Below are 8,641 nucleotides of genomic sequence, written 5' to 3' on the forward strand. Positions count from 1 at the left end.
ATTGGCCTGTGCCATCCCCAGTCACCTTCCTACTTAGCATGTTCCCCACTGCTGATGGCCAGGGCTCTTCATCTGCCAGGCAGCTCCTGCCTATGGACCCACCCACCATCTCCTCTGGCACCCAGCCCTTTCCCACTCACGTGCCTGGCCCAACCTTGTCCTCCTAAATTGCTCAGACCCTCTGTTTCAAACTAGAGGATTGTTATTGTGAACCATTCTTATGAGTAGTTTTAATAACCCTCCAAGATCTGGCCTCAGGGGCCTGGAGACCGTTATGTCCAAGTCCTAAATCCTAACTTGAGGACCATCACTATATCCATTTGACCCATTTTCCACTTGTCACTGGATGCATGGCCTGGGGAAAGCCAGGCCGTTTTCCCTGTGTGTCCACCTGGAGCCCACACTCAGCACTTCGGCACAACCTTAAGACCAGACTCCACCTCCTGCCGCATCGTGAGAATGGAGAGTTTACTGGAGATTTCCCAGGAGCCAGAGAAGAGAGTGCATCACTGCACATCATACAGCTGGGCTCTGTGAACCCCTCCCAGCCTCTCAGCTCTTCCTCCAGGCTCTTCCCTGGCAGAGCCACCCCTTCCTTTTCCCCAGGCTCAGCCCCTACCCCCCAAACCCCCATTATCCCAAGATAACCAGCACCCAGCCTCTGCTTCCTGCTTCATTGGGAGCTACCCAAAGAGCGATTATAAGATTGATCAAAGGCCCAAGAGCCTTTTAAAGGGCTGAATCAGGCCTGCCCAGGCACTGGGCAAGTTGTCCTCAAGGCTCACCTGCCTGTGGGGAGCCCTTGGGAGGGTCTTCATTCCACTGAGAAGAAACAACTGACATGGATGAATAGCTGCGCTTGAAGCCTTAGTAGGATTGTGCAAGGTAGGCGTTATTCTCCCATATTTTCCATGAAGCTCTAGAGATTCAGTCCAAGGTTATCCAGCAAGCCAACAGCAGAGCCAGACCTCGACTTCAAAGCCCCCACCACATGCACCATCCTGCCTGCTTTGTTGGCCACAGTTACATGCTACATGGAAAAAGCTGACGTGGACACGGTGGTGGCCCAGCCGCCAGCTACAGGGTGGGACCAGCCAAAGGAAATGGGGTGAGCTCTTGGGTGAGGTCCAGAGGAGCAAGCAGGTGAGGCCGGGTCCCGGGTGAAGCCAAGGCCAACAGCCAGGTGTCCGGATGGCAGATGGAGGAGCTGAATCAGCAGACATCAGAGTGTGTTGTGGACAGGGGTCAAGGTCCGTGTCTGAGGTGTCAATAGGGCAGTTGGAGAATGAAATAGCAAGGGCGCCAATGAACTCTGGCCATCCAGAAGCCTTCGAAGGGCCTCCCAGGCATTGGGCAGGATGTCTTCCAGGCAAGCAGCCCTAGGGAGGGTGGTCCTCTGACAACTCTAAATGTAGAGAGGGGCAGAGACACAAGGAAGAAGTAGGAATGGGGAAGAGCAGGGGAGAGTGGGGGGCAGGGAGAGCAGGAGTGTGGCGGAGATAACTGAGCACAGTTGGGAGACAGCAGGAAAGGAGCCGATGGAGGATGTATGTGGGTGCGTGATATGGAATCTGGTCCCCGTGAGTAGTGAAAGAGACAGGAAAATGGGAAATTTGACATGTGCTTGGACCCCCCAGGGCCATCAAAGGGTTTTCAGCAGGGAGTGACCTGGTCAAATCTGTGTTTTGGAAAGACTCCATCTGGCCGCCACGTGGAGGATGAATGGCTGGATGGATGAACAGGAAAGGGAGACCCTGGGGCAGGAAGGTCTCCTGGAGGGAGGGCAAGGAGAAAGACAAGGCAGGCCAAAGGCAGAGGCAGATCCAGGAGCTTCCACGTTTAAAGATCAGATGGAAGAGGAGGAGGGGCCAGAGAAGGATCTGGGAGGAGTTGCTGGAGAGGTGGCAAGAGAGCTAGGAGAGGGAGTCCCAAGGTGCCAATGGGAGAGGGCGATTCAGGATGGAGGGAGTGGGCAGCTGTGAAGAATGCAGCCAAGTGACCAAGTGACCGAGGGACCTAGGGATAGAAGAGTGTGTGTCCGCAGCAGTTCTGGACGTGGAGGCTGGGGATGAGGGGGCTGGAGTGATGAGGCTGGAGACAGGCGGAGGGAGAAGTGAGGCATGTGTGTGCGGGAGGGGGTTGGGGACAGGTGGGATAGACACAGCAAGGGTAGGCAGCAGCCCGGGCAGGTCTCACTAGGAGGCAAAAGGACCGGGCAGTAGCTGGAGGAGACATGGGTCAGCCTGGAAGGGGTTCGTGAAATAGAGGAGTGTCCCTGCTGATGGGAGAGCCTGTGGGGAGAGGGTCTGCGCAGTTCTCTGGAGAGAGGGCCCCTGCCAGCGGGAAGCCCAGCCCAGCCCCCAGGAGGTCAGGTGAGCCCTGATGCAAGAGGGGAGGATGGTTCTAGTTCTAGGGTCCGGGTCAGGCCTCAAGGCCTGGTCTCCCACCCTCAGCATACACGGAGAGGGAAAGCAAGCAGAGAGAAGTCACACAGCCCAGAAGAGCCCAGAGAACCGCAGCCTGTAGGATGGAATACCCTTTCCCAAGCTTCCAGTGAGAGGGGCTGGCTTTGGGGACAGGGACAGGCATCCACTTCTTAGGAGACAGGATCCAGCCCTCTGCATCCTGCAGCCCCAGCCCAGCCTCTAACCTTCCGGGGTCCTGAGCTCACAGCCTCCCATCAGGATGAATCACCGGCTCCCCTGAAGGCCATGACTCTCGGTCAGACTGTGTCCTTTCCCTTCTTCACTTTCACTCCCAGGAAATCAGCCACTTGACTCGTGTCTGATCTGCTTTGGAGAAAATCAGAGTCACAAGAGATGTGAGGTCACAGCCTAGTTCCCACGCATGAGCCCACGTGTCTATGTATGTGCCCTGGGTTTGGGAGCCTGGGTATTTTAAGTCTTTGCTGTGTACATAGGATATGAAGTATGTTTGTGGGCAATGTGCACGATGTGTTTGTGACTGGCATTTGATGATGTGTGCACATCACATATGCACGTTTGTGTGTGATGTGTGCGGCACGCGTAGTGCTGACACAAGAGTTGAATCTGCGAGGGTGTAGGTATCTGTGTGTTGTGACGATGTGACTTTCAAGGGTGTCTCTGTGGAATGTTTGAAATGTTAGTGGACAGTGTGCACCCATGTGAAATGTTTGTGTAAGTTTGATGCATGTTAAAAAAAAAAAAAAAGTTTGATGCATGTTGTCTTCATGAGTTGTAGCCCTTTGTGTCCTGTATGGTTGTCGAGGGGATATATGAAGGGTGTGTGTGTGTGTGTGTGTGCTTAGGGAGTGTGGCATGTGCTTTTGCAGGTGCATTGTGTCTGTGGTGTGTGAAGGGACTTCATGGCGGGAGGCAGGACAGTCCAACACTGCAGAGACGGGCAAAGTTTATAGCTTCCACGTTGCCATCTCCTGGCTGTGTGACATGAGCTAGCACTGCCCCCTCAAGCTTCAGATTCCCCCCCAAAGACCAGTACTTGAAGTATTCTAGGGAAGCCTTCTGATCATGAGGAAGGCCAGGTGAGTAGGACAAGATGGGGGGGTCACAGTGGCCTATGCCAAAGAAGATGGCACCAATAAGAGCTGAGTGTGCCTAGACCTCTGACCCCGGGCCCACGTCTGAAGGCCCCACCTGTCCCCCTGAGGAATGGGGATGCCATTCACTCTCATGCCTGGGGGTGGCCACAGATACATTTTTAGACAGGTTCCCTCCCCACATCTTCCAAGCACAGCTAGGGGAAACTTCACAAACCACTTCACTCCTTCCCTGAACAAAACCGGCATGAAGAAGATAGAGCTGCTGCCAAAAAAAAAAAAAAGCAAACAATAACCAGCCGGAAGTCACAAGCAGTGCCATCGACTGGATGAATGCCACAGGCAGGGGCAGGCACTGACACAAAGGAGCGCACTCTTCAAACAGCCCTAATGGTCCATCATTGCTCCACCTGACAGAGACGGAATGTGTTCAGAGAGGTGAGGCCGCCGGTCCAAAGCCACACAGCCGTGGGCAGCACAGTGAGGCTGGGAACCCAGGTGGGTCCCCCCTCTGAAATCTGGGCTCTCTCCCTCAGCTTTGCCCTCCTCAGGCCACTCCTCATCCCACCCAAGAGGGGAGAAAATACAATGTTCCACACAAGGGGCATCATGGTAAATTTAAAGAGTTTTAGATCACTTGCTCTTTTGGCTAATTAACGTCCCATCAAGTGACAATACGTTAAAGTGTTAAATGGGTAGGTGATGGAGCCCTGCTGCCTGGACTCGACTGTACTGGCTGTGCAAGCTTGAGTTAATCACTTAACCTCTCTGGGTTTCCTCATATCTCATCTACATAAAATGGAGGTAATAATAATAATAATAATAATAATAATATGGACCTCATTGGGTGTTGTAGGACTAAATGAGTTACACTAGGAAAGCTGCATTAGAAAACTGCCTGGGTCAGCCCGTTCCCTTCCCAACTTGAAAGCATACAGAGGCCCCACACTGGTCTCAGAATTTCACTCATGGTAAGAAAGACTCATAATCCTGTTAACCACAGCTGTCCATTCCATGCCTTCATTTCGGCAGCTCCGTGACGTGGGGCCATGGTCACCTCCGTCCCACAGAGGACGAAGGCCGCCCGCTGCCTCACAGGTGTGGCGCTTCTCCGAGGGCGGCCTGTAGCCAGGCAGCACCCACGCCACTGAGGGTTTGCGGGAGACTCAGCTTCCGGGCCCCACCTCAGACCTACTGAAGCAGAGTGTTGGGGGTACCCGGGAGTCTGTTTTATCAAGCGCTCTGGGATTCCCATTGTCTCCACAGTTTGAGAGAAGCTAGGCGAGACCTCTGAAAAGCCTGTGGTGTGAAACCAGGAGTACCTCTTAAGGGGCAAGTCAAAGAAAGTAGGGTGGGAGAGAGGAATCACCCCCTCAGCACCCTCTTGGGGCCTAGAATCTGCTGTTTCTCTTGGAGTGGAAGTAGAAGAGGCAAGCAAGAGTCTCTGAAACTTCAGGAGGTGATCTTTATCTATGGGGTCATCTGGGTACTTGTGAACCAGTTTCTAGAAGCTGTGCCAGACCTTGGGGTTTTGACCCTCCCCACCCCATCCCCACCCAAGGGAGACAGGAGCCCAGAGCCTGCTGAGATCTCAGCACAGTGGGGAACTCGACGTTGGGAAGGGACCTCCAGGGAACCCCTGGATGCAGGGTACACCCCTCATGGGATGCCCTCCCTGGGCCACAGCCCTTCCCCTCATGGGAGCTGAGCCTTGCTTGAGGAGCCCAGGGCCCATCTCTGCCTACAGCTCTCGGATCCCTCCACCTCAGCCCCTCCCAGTCATTGTCTCCTATCACTGAGTGCTTCATCTGCCAACAGCAGGTCCCTTCAATCAACCAAAGTCACAGCCTCTCAGGTGATGAAGATGTCATCAAGAGTCATACTGACCCAACACCTACTCCATTCATCTTTCCATAGTATCATCTCAACGGTCCCTTAAATGTGGCAGAATGACGGTCCCCAGTACACAGATGAGAAACTGAGACTACTAGGGAAGAAGGACTTGCCCGAGGTAGTCCAGCTGGCCTGTGGCGGGCTGTCCCCGAGGCAGCCTGGCCTCTGCCTAATGCTGCCTTCAGGGACGCTCATAGGCTTGCTGTCGTCTCGGCCCTCCCCCAGGCTTGGCTGTGCTGCTGCTGGAAACTGGAACATTATACCTTATGACATCGTGGACTATAACCCAAGCCCATACTGATAACTCTGGATCATCGGGAAGAGGTTGCATCAGGTTTAACCTTCAAATGGTTAATTATGGAGGAGAAAGTTGTGTGGCTCAAAGGGACAAACCCTCAAGTTCTCAGCAGCCTGGGTGCCGCAGAGAGCTGTGGTTTCATGGTCCACGGCACAGCCCAGTCAAGCTCTGGAGACGCTTCTGATCCTGCCTGCCTGCTTTGCCCAGTCTCGAAATGTCTTGCCTACCATCCCCCTCTCCCCTGGGGCCTCCCAGAGCCTCCAGACTCCTCAGAACCAGTTTTTGCTGAGCAGACTCAGAGCCAGGAGCCTCCTGTGTGGCAGCGGAGGGGTACACAGGCCCTCGCCTTCCCCAGTATCGCTCACTCCCCCGCTGAGCACAGAAGCCTGGCCAAGCTAGTCTCTGAGGGCCTTGGAGTCCGAGGACTCCGATGACAATGGTTGCTGTGCCTGCCCCATTAGCTGTGTCACACCATCCCTCTGAGCCTCGGTCTCTCTTTTGTAAAAGGGGGGGCAACAGTAGTCTCTACCTAGTGGGATGGCCATGAGGAAGAGATCATTGAGTATAGTACCTAGCCCCGGGCCTGGTCTTGCAAGCCCTCATTATTCGCATTTAACACATCAGCTATTCCCCAGAGCAAGGGATACGCCTCTCGTCCCTTTATAAGTGTTAATTTCCCAAGCACCCAACATTGGCCTTTGGCTCTCAAACTCCCTCCAGCTGACACCCAGCAATGTCTGCTTTCCTCTCCTACTGTAAGTCCAGGAGATGGCCCATAGCTGATAGGGTCTGACCCAGTTGCCCTAGGGAGCAAAGGAGGGTTGGCGGTAAAAGAACCGGGGAACCCAGGGTTTTGCCCCAGAAGGCAGGGCCCCAGGAGGGGCTGATAAGGGACTTCCTGACTCCCAGGGGCCCACAGAGGTGCTAAGCAGGGGCAGGGAGTGAGAACAGCTATATCCTTACACTGAGATCTGGCCTGGGAGCACACAGACCTGGGTTCAATTCCTGACTTTAAAGCTGTGTGACTTGGGCCAGTTACTTAACCTCTCTAAACCTGTTTCCTAGTCAGTAATTGCTAATGAAGACACCTAACTGAAAGGCAGTCTCTGCTTGTCTTTATCTTGATTTGCCACGTGAGGCGAAACAGACTGACCCACAGTGGGTATCCAGCAAACAGCAGTGGAAACCAAATCGAGACCCCAAGGCACCATGGTCCTTTCCATTCCATTTTTACAGTTAGATGAGGACAGCAAGGCCCAGAGGTCTAGCGACTTGCCCAAGGTCACACAGGATGTGTACATCATTTGCCTTCCTGGGCCATCCTGTGTGGTCTCAGGGGCTACTTGCTCTACACTTGAGACTTTTGGGTTTCATCTTGGCCTGAGGTGAAGCCCTCCTGGGGAGCCTCGAGCCTGACTCGGTGCCTGAGAGGGTCCTCTCAGCTGGGCATGGCAGTCCTAAGGACACTGGAAAAGACACGTCTACTGTCTTCGCTGACAGATGCATGAAGGAACAGAAGCATAGTCACAAATATACCAACACAATCAAGGCAGAGCCGCCCACTGATGGGCCGTTCAGGAGAACCTCCAGGAACAGGGATGGAAAGCTGGCTTCGGTGGCCTTTTAAAGAAAGCCACTCTCTACATGGCTGCCAGGCAGCCCGGACTCTGTGGAGTTCCCACCCCTCCCCGCCTCAGATCAAGCTCAGACTCCTGAACTCAGCCTTCGAGGCCTGTGAACTCAACCGTCCTCCATTCTCATCTGCCTCCCGTCTGGTCTGTGAGCTCCATGAGGGTAGGTTCTGGACATTTTTACTCTTCAGCTTTCTGCGGCCCATCAGGGCAAGGAGGTCATGTTTACCTAGCAAGTGCCGTGGGCCAGGCCTCTCTGACCAGGTACTTTACATACACAGCAAGCCATGACGTCAGATGCTATTAGTCTCCCTTTGCAGATCCGCAAACTGCGTTTAGAAAGATCAAGCAACCTGCCAAAAGTCACACAGTGACGTGACTGCCAAAGAAGTGAGGAGATGAAGGGAGGGGTGGCTGAGCACGTGCGTTCTTGGCTTTTGGCCACCAGGCCCAAGGGGCACCTATGGCAGGTAGGCACACTTGGTTGCCCATCCGTCTCCAACTCTTGGGGAGCCCCATCCGGGCACTGAGTGAGGTGGAACCCCATGAACTAACTAACCACAACCACAGCCTTTGGAGGTGTGTGGGAGGCCGACTGCTGTCCCCTAGCCTGTCAGAGCCCCACCCCCGCCCTACCCCAACACCAGTCAAAGCTCTGTGCCAGCCCAGTGGTTTCTGCTTGGCAGCAGCTCAGGAAAAATAAGCTGGCTCTCAGCCGGCCTGGGCCTGGATGTGGCAGGAGCAGGTCATGAGGGAGAACCTGGGAAATGCTTGAGTCCGGCTCAGCCATGCTCTGCCCATGCTGTTGGGATGTCACGAAGCACTTTCTGGATGTTTGGCCCCTTGGACAAGGATCTGGAAAAGGAAGCCAGTAGAGGTATCACCAATAAACACAGCAAGAAGTTACCTGACATGCACCGGGTCCAGGCTCCAGGCTGGTTCGCCATACTTCATTCTGGCACCAACCCCAAGAAGTAGCTACTATCTTCCTCACTTCACAGACAGGGATACAGAGGCTCCAGTTGACCTGAAGAGCACTGGAGTCCAGAGAGAGGGTTGGGGTGAGGAGCTGGGACCTCCACGCGCATAAATCTGAGCTCTCCAGTGGCCAAGAGGGACGGGGTGGGGGTGGGGGGAGGTTTAGACATCTTTCACTGTTCCTGCACCCTTTCCTACTCATGCTTTCATTGCTGTTCAGGCCTCTCCTTAGGGAAGATTTCCCTGACCTCCTTCCTGGGCCACGTGCTATCAAGTTTGTCCTCTCTGGACTGTCCCCATCTA

This window comes from Canis lupus, chromosome 21 (genome assembly GCF_003254725.2).
Source record: "Canis lupus dingo isolate Sandy chromosome 21, ASM325472v2, whole genome shotgun sequence".
Classification (NCBI taxonomy): Eukaryota; Metazoa; Chordata; class Mammalia; order Carnivora; family Canidae; genus Canis; species Canis lupus.